The following is a 12698-nucleotide window of genomic DNA, read 5'->3' as shown; positions in this document are numbered from 1 at the left end:
TTTAAAATGTAAAATGTAAAAAATACAATCTTTTGTAATTTTAAGATTTAGAAATATTTTAATCCTAATCAAATGTATTATAATGTTAAAGATCGGCGAAGGAAAATAAGGATTAACTATAAGTTTAGGTTAAGTGTTTAATAACCTTTTTTCCGCTATTAAAAAGTGATATATGTGATATAGAGATTATAGAGAAAACATCAATTCTCAGCGTGTATTTTTGAAATGTAGCGCCCATTTTATATCATGTAGTTACGTACAGATACTCTGGTAACGTATATCAATATTAGAATGTATTCCCAACACTGGCGCTGTCACTCTTGCGTCGTATCAAAGATATTATAAACGTAGATGCGGTGCGGGCTTAGTTGCCCGCCATAAATATAGACGGCGCGTCCGGCGAAAAAAGTCACTTCCCCTCTACACACCGCTACCCGTAGATAGCACACTGAACACCCATCGATATATTTTGCCAACAGCCATTTCGAGCGCTGTAAGCAACTCTCAGTAGGCCCCTCGACTTAGCTCGGACAAGAAACATTTGCATTGAAAGTAAATTGCCAATTAAAACAATTTTACATTTATAACCTTGCAAAACATGGTTATTTTAATAAATACGACAAATAAAAGTCGATGAGTAATTTATATTACGGTTTCATATATTTTCCACTAATTCTAAAATTATTACTTATAATTTTCATTCTATGTATTGTCTATATATAGTTCTTTAATATTATTGATTTTTAATTTTTATTTTGTGGCAAACAAAATTAGACGAACCGAATTTCACTGGCATATTCATAACAAATATCATGTTCCATAAAATATATTTTAAAATAAACTTTAAATCATTATAATTACTACAGCTTACTCGAAATATATATAATTCAAATTATTTTTCAAGTTTTTCAGAATTTTTAAATATATTCATAATGATTTCCATTTTGTCGTAAAATTTATGTAAAATTCTGCAAAAAATGCCGCAAAATCTTGCAGACTTTTTTTACAATTTTATAAATCTTTTAAAAATTTTTTTATATTTTCGACACTGCAAACTTTCCGAAATTATAAAATGCTGAAACCTGAAAATCCCGAATTTAAAAATTCTAGAATAATGAAATTCTGGACAGTTTACAATGTTATGGATTTTGAAAATTCCCGAATAATAAAACTCCAGTCCGAATGCTGTCTAATAATAAAATATACAAACTAGAAAATTCCCGAATTGCAGAAATATTATTTATTTATTACAAATACAATAATCAAATATTTTTATTATAGAAATTTTGTTTAATATTGAATTTTGTTAAATTATTGTTTTAATTTAAAATAACAATAATGGTCTAAAAATGTGATACACACATAAATTTAAAAACTGGAGAGCTTCAATTGAAATAAACTTTGCAGGATGCAATTGAGATTAATTTAACGCGACTTTTTAAATAATAATTTTATTTTTGCGAGCGTTTTCTGTAATGTACAAAAATACAATGCACATTTTGAAACCACATTTTGCATGCAAAAATACATTTGTTCAATTATTGTTCTTTTAAATTCTAACAATAATTTTTAGAAACTTTAAACATAAAAAAAATTGTCTTTGGTGTAAGTATTTTATTATTCTATTGAAAAAATATTTTTTAACAAACTATTTTTTAATTGTTTAAATTAGGGAGTTATCTAGCCCGGATATTGTATAATTCGGAAATTTTCTGTCGGCAATTCTCAAATTCGGTAAGATTGTAAATTGTCGAGAATTTTCCAATTCGGAACTTTTATATTTCGACAATGTTATAATTTCGGAATTTTTACAGTGATGTGGGAATTTTATTTTTCGGAGAAAGCGACTGAAAAATTCCGAAAAATAAAATTCCCGACACTGTAAAATGCATAAATTGCAAAATAACCAAAGAATAAAATTTCCGAAGTGATGAAAGTCCCGAAATATAAAAGTCGCATTAAAGAATTCATGAAAAATAAAATAAATAAAATTCCGGACAATAAAATATTACTGAATTTGAAAAATGCCTAAAGAAAATGGCTGAATTATAAAATATTCGAACTAGAAAATTCATGAATTTAAACAATTCAAAGAATTGTTTATTAAATATTATTTCTTTATTGAAAATACAATAATGAAATATATGTTTCTGTATGAAAATTTTTTTTGAAAATGTGCATAGTATTTGAAAAAAATATAAAAAATATCTAAAAAAATCGTATTTTTTATTAATAAACAAAAAAATATAAATAAATTTCGCTATAAATCGTTGTTGAATTGAATCCTGCAAAGTTTGTTTCAAAAATGTTATTATGTAGGTAAGAAGAAAATTTAGGCTGAACATTTTGTTCTTTCAAAGCGCACGTATTTTTTAATACAATTTTTATAAAATTATTATTCAGGTGTCGGAGATTAAATTTTTTAGGATTTTTCATTCATCCCTTTCGGGATTTTTTTCAGTGGTGCCATATTTTTATACCTCCTCTTAAGATTATGTAACTTTCCAAAATAAAAAGCCAACCTTTTAAAAACATTTTTGAATCATCAAAAGTATCAATTCTCTTTTAAATTATTTCAAATCTGTTTAAATTATTAAAAAAATTTTTCGGATCTTTTAAATGACTTTTAGACTGATTCCCATTATTCCTAACATTATTATAAAATCCTGCACACAAAATTGTTTTAAGAGCTTCCAGATTTTTTCTAATATTGTAAATCTTTTGAAATGTTTTGAAATATTTTTAAACATTCTCTTTGAGTTATGCACTTTTTTGAAATAAAAAATCATTTTAAATCTACCCAGAAATTAAATTTTTTTCCTAATATTTGAAAATTCTTGTGAAGCTCCAAATTTGGTTCTTTTCTTTGAAACATTCAGAAACCTCCAGCTTATTTGATTTTTTTTCTAAATTAATGATTATTTAACTGTACTTTAAGAATCAAAATAAAATACTTTAACCTTCGAAATACAAATAAAAAATAAAACAATTATAATTGTAACATTCAAAGTTTAAATTTGTCACTTTGAAATTAGAACAATTTATTTCAAAATTGTTTACCATTGAAAATTGTTTTTTTTAATTTCCAAACCAAATAGATTAAAAATGAAATATTTTATAATAAAGTAATACTTCAAAAAGATTTTGAAATTGAATAAAGGCGTTCATTTAAGAAGCCATTAATTCGAACGTTTACACTTGTGTCAGTACTAAGGCTTTCGAATTAAATTAGTTCAAATTTTAGCGTTCAAATATGTAAATTATATCATTTTGGACAGATCTCGAATCATCTTGTAAAATCAATCACTGTTAAATTTTTAATACTCGAACTGCAGTTCAATTTTCAAAATTACTCTCATTTCCCGATTTGTCCCGGTCGCGAGTCTATCTCAATGTTTAGAACCACTTTCATTTTTTTGAAATAGTAATTTTTCGGTTCTAACTTACAGGACAATCATTTAATTCTTTGAAAGATTTTCTACAAATCTTGTTGATAATTTTTACCTTCTCATCGAAAATGAAAAGGCATTAGTTTTTTATGAAAAATGACTTTCGGATTTTATAAAATGTCGACGTTTTGAGGCCCCTTGAGTCAGAGAAACAAGTTTTTACGTCGGGATTTGTTCGTCTGTCCGGCGTCGTCGTTGTTGTCTGTATACCGGATAACTTTCTAAAGACTGGTCGGATTGTATGGGGCTTTGACATTGATAACTTTTTTTGATAAAATCAAACTTACCAAAATTGAAGGATTTTCAAAATCAAAAAAACCAAACGAAAATGGACATTTGATGCAAAAAAAAGCTTGATATGGAAAAGAGTCAAGATGCGAAAAACGCTACTTTTTCAAGGCCCCATGTTTATTTGATCACATTCTCATCCATAATAAGAAGAGTTTCATGCGAAAAATGACTTTCGCGAATTTCATGAAATTTCGACATTTTGAGGCTCCTTGAGCCAGAAAAACAAGTTTTTGCGTCGGTATCTGTCTGTCTCTCTGGCGTCTACGTCGTCGTTCTTATTGATGTTGTGGTTGTCTGTATATCGGATAACTTTCGAAAAAATAGTCGGATTGGATTGTGCTTTGACATACAGATTTTTATTTTAAGAATTGTATGTGAAAATTGTACTATTTTTATTCTTAGAACAAATATTTTTCTTCAATTAAATTGTTGCAATAAAAGTGTTTCGAAGAGTTTTTTTAAAAATATTTCGTGGAATAAAATTAACATTTATAGGTCGACAAAGGTCTGTTTTTTTTTACCAAATTTGGCTTTTGTCTAAATTAGTTCAGTCGTTTTTACTATAGTACAATTTACGTTTCTATCTCGGGCGAAGAAATCCATTCTATTGTTTGACCAACATTCTTTGTAAGTCAATATTTTTCACAGAGAATTACCCCGAGTGACCTTCAATTATAATTTTATAAATGTGAAAATACCACATTTGAATGTTTTCTATGAAAAACATAATCCCTGAGTGACAGAACGAAATCGAAAACAATAGGAGTCAATTTATTCATGAACAAGCTTTTTGAACAAAAAATGACCTTGAGTGAACCTTTAATTTTAATTTTGTTAATTTTTACAAAAATCAGGCATTATTTTCTTCTAAAAAAAATAATTTTGGGGGGTGAGAAATGATCAAAAAACCAATAAAACTTGAAGTTGTACGATTTTAATTTGCAACTAAATAATTTGAAATGTTTCAATCTAAAATTATCGAACACTTTCCATTCAAAAATTCTGATGACATTTAAATAGCTTTAAATTTGAAATTATTCAATATACTAAAGACTACAAATTTAAAATGTCTCCACTATTAAGGCTTTAAATATTTTTGAAATTGCTGTTCTGGAGACTAAATAATACTTATTCTTTTATCAAGAAATCACAATAAAAATGATTAAAAAAAGTTTTTAAAAGAGTTTTAAAAACCTTAAAAAACGTCAGAGGTTTCAATAGTTCAATATATATGATAGAACCTCTATAAATTTGAAATTAGTCTATAGTGTTTCATGTTTGAGCTACAATTATTCAATTTTAGAAGTTATAAATTACAATCGTGACAAATAAATAAAATGTTTTAATTAATTGATATTTAAAACAAAAAAACTTTTTGTAGTTCAATTTAAATGCAGCTGCAAGCATTGAACTTGAAATGCGTTGAATTCAAGGTATATTTTAAAAAGAAAACTAAAAGCAGAGGATCCACTTTCAAAAGAAGCAGAAGAAAGTGACTCGCTGAATTGCAAATGAACATGGAAAATGGTGTATTTTCGCATTTTTTAATTTTAAAATTAAACTTATTCGCGTTGTAACAATTTCGAATCCCATAATGTTATTTCTGACCTAACAATTAGTGTTGTGTAAATTGTATTGGCACCTTAAAAGAGTATAAATAGTTCTTAAATTAGTTTTTAAATTTTCGGAAGATTACCCTTTTTACATACCTAGATGTCAAAAAAGTCTACCCAATTTTTCCAAATTTTAATCACTTATTTTCTAAGAGAAAATCACCCCCGTTGACCAGTCACTGAAATGGATCAGAAAAAAATCGCCAAGACCCAAGAATAAAAATTGGATGTACAGCGAATTTTTAAATTTTTAATTGAGATTATCTTCAACTCTGTGATATCAAAAATTTCCATACACATTTCTTTTTATTAATACTGTAGGGAAAAATCAACAAGATCGAGCGTTGAAATTATAATTAGAGCAAATTTTCTGTAATTCTATGGGGACGGCTGAAATATCCCGAAAAATAAAATTCCCGACTCGGTGAAACTCTGCCCCGAATAATAAAATTGCAAAACTAATAAAATTCCTGGACAGTTTATACAATTAACGAATTTGAAAATTCCCAAATAATAAAACTCTCAAAATAACATTGTTTCTTAATCAATATTAATTATTTATTAAAAATACGAGAATAAAATATTTTTATCAAATATATTTTTGTTTCATATTTAAAGTGTTAAAAATTATTGTTTGAATTAAAAATTAAAATTATACGAAAATTTTACCGACAAATTAATATAAAAAACACGTGTTTTGCAATCAACATTTCGATTTTTCGGAAGAACTTTTGTGATTTAAAAAATACTATATAAATTTTCAACCAAAATATCTTATCCAGAAATATATTTTGTTTTAATTATTTTTATTTTAAATTTAAATAATAATGTTCAAACACTTCAAACATTTAAAAAGTTGTTTCTTTGGTATAAATATTTGATTATTTCAATTAAAAAATATATTTGTCAAAGAAAAATGTTTTCAGCACTTGTTTATCTCGAAATTTCTTTCTATAATAGTTTTGTTTAAATTAAAAATATGATTTTTCAATAAATTTTTTTTTTATATAATTAAAAAAACGACTGTACTGAAAACCTGGATCAGGCTTCAGATACTAAAAAATTCAGTGATTTACATACATTTCAAACTTTTCTAACCTCAAAAAATTTTTCTACTGCCTTACCGTCATATTTTACGAAGAATGATAAAACAAGAATTCGACTTCGTAGTACGGTGTGGGCAGCACCTCGATAGGGCAGAAAATGTGATGTCCTATATATATAATTCCCCACTCTGACGCCCCGTACCGCATCTACGTTTATAATATTTTTGGTCATATCCACATGCGGCAAGAGAGTCTGACAGCCAATGTCGATTCCCAACCATGTAATTCTCGCAACCAATCAGATTCTCGAATTCTCACAAGGATGTATGACACATCATTTTATTGTGAATAACCATTTAAGCTAAACAGGGAAATTGCGAGATTTGCGAGGTTACGTTTTACAACAATCAATAATGGTAAATATTTTATTTCTGAATTCTGGCTATTTTAAGGCGACTTTCGTTTTTTGAAGATAATTTTTTTCAAAATTCTGGATTTTTGGCTTCGTTATAAAAAGAAAATGTTTTCCGTTATGATACCAAAAGTTCAAGCTGATACCAAGAACTGAAGAAATGCGAAAATCAACTAGTGATTGTACTTATTAAAAAAAAGACTTAAAAATAAGAAGATTGTGCTTTTAAAAAATAGTAAAATGTCAGAATTATTTAACTATATATTATTTTAACTGATTGTTTAATGAAAAATTGTTAAGATACCAAGCACGAAATATGTATTATCATTCGAGAAGAAAGAAATTAGGTTCTGAAATATCATGATTCAGGGTGACCACTGGACCAGTAAACTGGGAAATGACGAAGGAATTATTTTAGACCAGGAAGTAATCGTGAATTTTTTCTTTGACCGGGAATTTTACAAGATTTAAAAGAAAAATATATCCAATCACTTGAAATGTCAAGAATTTTATATCGCAATATATATAATACAATTTCAAATAAGTTTGATTTCAACTTTTTTTTAATGCTAAGTGTAATTGTTAAATTTTTCAGTCATGAAATCATTAAGTTTACAATGTGTAATTCGAAAATATTTTACCATAACAATTTTATATTTTCAATTTTTATGGTACTTTTTCCATTTAAAGAATTTTAAGTACAGTTTTGAAGGCTTACTTAATAAAAGATTAAAAGCTTTTGCGATTGAAATTTTTTGATAAAAAACGTTTTAAGTTGATCAAACGTCAATATAAATTCAATAATGATTTTTAAAATTGAACTGTAGTTCGTGTATTCGACATTGAACAATAATTGAATGATTTTATGGGGCGATTCTAAATCAGTTAAAATTTAAAAATTTACAGATTATGACGTTAAAGATTGAACTGCTACAATTCAAAAACCTTAGTAGTTAATCAAACGTAAACCTGCGACTGTAAATTTATAAACATTCTGTTGTTTCAGCAGAAAATATACTATTTTTAACCTTTTCCATTTAAAAATTTTTTTAAGAAAAAGAGCAATTTTGAACAGTCAGCAATGTTTGATTGTTTATTTAAAATGGAATATTAAAAACTAAACAATTTAAAACTAATTTTTTTGAAGCAGAAAGCCTGGAATCGTTAAAATTTCAAGGAGCTAAACTCAAACTTAGAACGTCACAATGTTATCTTTATTGTTATGTTCAAAAACATTTCTATTTATAATTGAAAATGTTAAATTTTGATATGTGAATAACAGATATAAATGTATTCATTTAGCAAAAATGCGAGTAAGTTAAGGAAATACTTCTAATTTTTTAAATTAAAATTTTGAACCTTTTAATGATTATGAAAGGTTTCAATGTAGTAAAAAAATGGTCTTAGGATTCCTGGTGAAATTCAAAATGATTTTTTTATTTCGAAACATTAATTTCAGCAGAATATTTAGGAATATTTCAAAACAATAGCAAAGTTTGATAAAAAAATAACAATTGAATAGTTATGAAATTGAAAAAAATAGGAATAAGTTTAAGAGATATTTAAAAATTTCGAACAAGTTCAAAAATAAGTTAAAACTTTAAAGGATGTCAAAAAAATTTTAACAACAGGTAGATTTTTTAAGATTTCAAACAACAAATTTAGAAGCTTTTCAAGCATTTTAAAAGGTATAAAAATATTTTAAAAAATTATTTAGATTCCTTATAAAATTGAAAATACTTTTTATTTCGAAAAATTAATTTCAAGAGAATATTTATTTATAAAGATTTTTAAAAATTTCCAAAATTGTAAAAATAATAATTTAAAGATTCCCAAAACATTTAAAAGAAAATATAGATTTTAAAAGATTTTAATACAAAATTTGGTAGGTTTTTAGGCATTTTAAAAGATTTCGAGATCATGAATTTTTTGGAGGTACCTGGAAATATTTAAAGTGATTTTTTAGTAAGAAAATATACTTTTATCAAATGTTTTATAAGATTAAAAATAAAATAATGTCTATGTACAAATAAAAATTGAACAATTATTCATTTGCAACTACTAAAAATTAAAATACTTTAACTTCTAATTTAAAAAGTGATCGATAAAAATTTTTCATTAAAATTTTTTAATGTTTTTAACTTAAAATTTTTTGAAATATCATTTTTGAAAATTCATAAACTTTTTGATTTATTCTTCAATTTAGGACATCGAAAATGATAGCGCTTATTTATAAATAATATAAGTTTTGATTCGTTAAAACGATTTTCTCATACAAATAACTTTTTAAAATCAAGAAAAAATCTGCCTCAGCCCGGATTTGAACCGGGCGAAGAATAACTTTAAAATGATTATTAACCTCCCCCTTGAGAGGGGAGGGGAGATGGTAATTATTGTGTGCCCCCCCCCCCAAGCCCTTCTCTGGATCCGCGCCTAATCACGAGCCGAATAAGAAAGTTTAAAAAAAAGTTTTAACCCAGTTCCGAGGTAACATTTCTTTTTTATTTAACTGGCGATATGAATTTCACGCAAAGTTTTACGGCTGTCAAGTACAATTTTCATTCAGTCAGTTACTCCTTCTTGACTTTCCACTGTTTAGATGCAATATGAAATCACATTGTATTACGTTAAAAATCTCTCTTATTCTTAACAGACTGTTCAAAGTTACAATTAATGTTGTTGGCAAACCCCTATAAGATTGCAGACATACAGATTTATATGTAAATGCAAAAGAAAGGCAAAATAGTACAATATAGGAAAGTATTGTCTAATTAATGTAAGAATAATAATAGGTCTTACTTTCAACATATAGAAATTAAGCTAATGCTAATTTACTTTTCATAGTTCATTATATGGTAATTCGTCGACAATGTTTTCACTCGACAATTTCGAAGATCAAGTAAAAAATCAGTGTTCTAATATACATAATTCATTATCCATTCCCATTTTTTTTTAATTCATTCTTTCAATATTTTCATAATATTTTTTCCTAAATAATACTGATTTTCCTATAATAGTTCGCCGTACAGAGTACGCGTCAAACTCAAACTGCGCGGTCATAATAACAAAATGGTGGAACCAAGCGGTTGCATGACTTGAAAGATACGGGGCCCTCAAGTGGCTAGACCATGCATTTATTAGATCATGATAAACGGTTGAAGATCAGGTTCGGTCAACTATGTGGAAAATAATTGGCGACATTCAGCGCACTCTGCGATGGGCAGGAGAACTTCGTCGAGTATCCATGGGTTGGTGCATGCCTATGTATATGCCCATCCTTATGTGTGTCGAATATCAAAATAATTAACCAAAAACGAAGAATAAAGACAAAATTAATCAAATAAGAAACGCAAAATGAGAAATAAAAGATAACTAGAATTCTAATTATCATTTTTTGTGTCTCATTAACTTCATTTTGCCCTTATTTTTATGAAAAGAAGCTAAGTGCCACCGGCACACGAAAAACCTTTTGAGATTATAGTCGCATACGGTAACTTTTGAACCTCTGAATTTCCAGTTGCTAGCAGTCACTTTAAACCCACTGAACGTCTTGCTGGGAACTTATGACCTATCACTTGCTTGTCATTAATTATTTTCAAGTCCACGACCACTCACTGAACACGCCCTATTAACACAGAATATTGTCTCAATATTGCACCCATATTTCCTGCAACATCCGCAATATTGTACGAAATATTGAGGCAATATGGATGCAATATGATGATGGCCGCTTTTTGAAATACTGGGGCGATGGATTTGACGATCGTAGTACGCAAAACGATAGGTAGGTGTCGCTACTCGCCAAGGTCTAATTGAGTAATGCGGTTGAAATCTGCAGTACTAGCCCCTTTACAGGTGATACGTCAGCGTGCTGCCTTATCGAATTAACAGAGTGCAGGGATCGTTGTTCTACGAAAATTAATAGATGACGCTAACTACCATCTTTTGGGAATAACCCCCCCTGCAGCGACTGTACGTTAGCGTTAGTTCACTAGCGTCGAGGGCAGATGGCGCAAATTTTAACACGGCAAGCATAGGCAAAATTATTTTGAAACTACCTTAATTGATATTATTCGTAATGACAATCGGTTTTGCAATAATTTTCAATCCCAGAAAAAAATTTAACTTATAAATATACCAAATTTTATTATTACATTCCAAACTTGTCTATTGAAATTATATGATGTATTTTTTCAAAAAATAAATTTGAAAAAACCATGGGAGTGACTAATAATATATTTTTTATTATATATAATTACATAAAGATAGTGCAAAATTGATTACATAATTTTAGTTTTATTCTTTAATTTTTTTTAAATTTATTTTTCGCAAAAATGTTTCATATGATTTGGAGAAAAGTTTGGAATTTTTGAATAACATTTGTTATAATTATAAGTTAATTATGTTTGTGGAGTTGAAAAATCATTTAAAACATATTTTCATTACGAACAATATTATTTAATCTAATTTCTAATTAATTTTGCCTATTCAAAACCTATGCCGTTGTCTATGCTTCACTGGGGTGAAGAATTTATTGAATGGAAAAGGAAATGAAAACAAGGATGGTGTACAAATAAGTAATTTATTAACAACAGGAACGCTTTTACAAAAACAAACGATTAATTTTAATTAATTAATTCATTATTCACAGGATCAACTAATAATCCAGCAGCCATGAACACTTCTGTATGCACTAAAGTTGCGACGCAGTAAAAGTCCCCTGATTATTAATATCAAGGTTACTTTTTTTAAATCTGGTGCAACAACTTTTTAAAACAATTGCACTATTTTTTATAATAGGAATGTTCTGAAATTATTTTCGAAAAATTCATGGAGAAAGAAAACTTTTATGCTCAAGTTAGAGCGGTATAAAAAATTGAATTTGCCATACCATTGACATATTTTGGCTACGTATCTCAGAAACTATTGGACCCAAAATTTTCGATAAAAATTTTAATCATTTTTCAGGTCACTTGCTCCACTCCTTTTTTTAAGAACTACGTGAGCAATTTTTTGAACTTCTTAACAAAACACTTCGTTTACATTGTACACGCTGGATGCTATATCATTTGTAAGGAAATCTTGGGGAAATTATCTTGATTACAAATCCTTTTGTTGTTTTGCAAAAATTTCAATTGTTTTTTGATTAATAACGGTTTTTATAAACACATAGGGATATTTCATACAGTTTTCGTATTTAAACGTGTTTTTAATATGAGATATTAAACAAAAATGTTGTCTCTTACAGATTTTTTTACAAATTACTTTTTAACTGTGACCTTTTAAAGAATTAACTGCAAAATAATGTCTGTCACCACTTTCAAATTATTGCTATTTTGTTAATAACAATGGTTGTCAACAAAATCCTACATTTACCGAATCTGATTTTGTATTCGTTATCTCTCCTATTTTTGATCTTATTGCTAAGAATTTTTTAATTACGGCTTTATAAACAATTAACTGCAACCTAATCTTTGGCTAGTCGTATTTTGCAGTTAATAACATAGCCACACAAAAAAAAGTGTGCGGATCTGGTAACAAGACACACGTATTCCTATGAATTTTGGGGCGCTGAATTCAAATTCGGTATCAAAAATCACCCATCACGTCATGGTTGAGCCATAATCTCAAAAAAGGACGAAAAATCATGCACTGAGGCAAATAAATTTCAAAATAATGCCAGTGATGCAAATTTTCACTTCAAAAACGTATCGGCAACTGTGAAGGATCAACCCTTGCCTGATATCAACTTATTTAACATAACTTTACCCAACAGAACCTGACCTCACCTAACCTGAATTAACAGAAATTTATTGAACTACACGTAAAACTCTGGAAGCATATTTTCCCAGTAGCAAATGTGTGCTACATCGGATGGGTCAACTCG

This window comes from Belonocnema kinseyi, chromosome 4 (assembly GCF_010883055.1).
Source record: "Belonocnema kinseyi isolate 2016_QV_RU_SX_M_011 chromosome 4, B_treatae_v1, whole genome shotgun sequence".
NCBI lineage: Eukaryota > Metazoa > Arthropoda > Insecta > Hymenoptera > Cynipidae > Belonocnema > Belonocnema kinseyi.
This window is presented reverse-complemented; position numbering follows the sequence as displayed.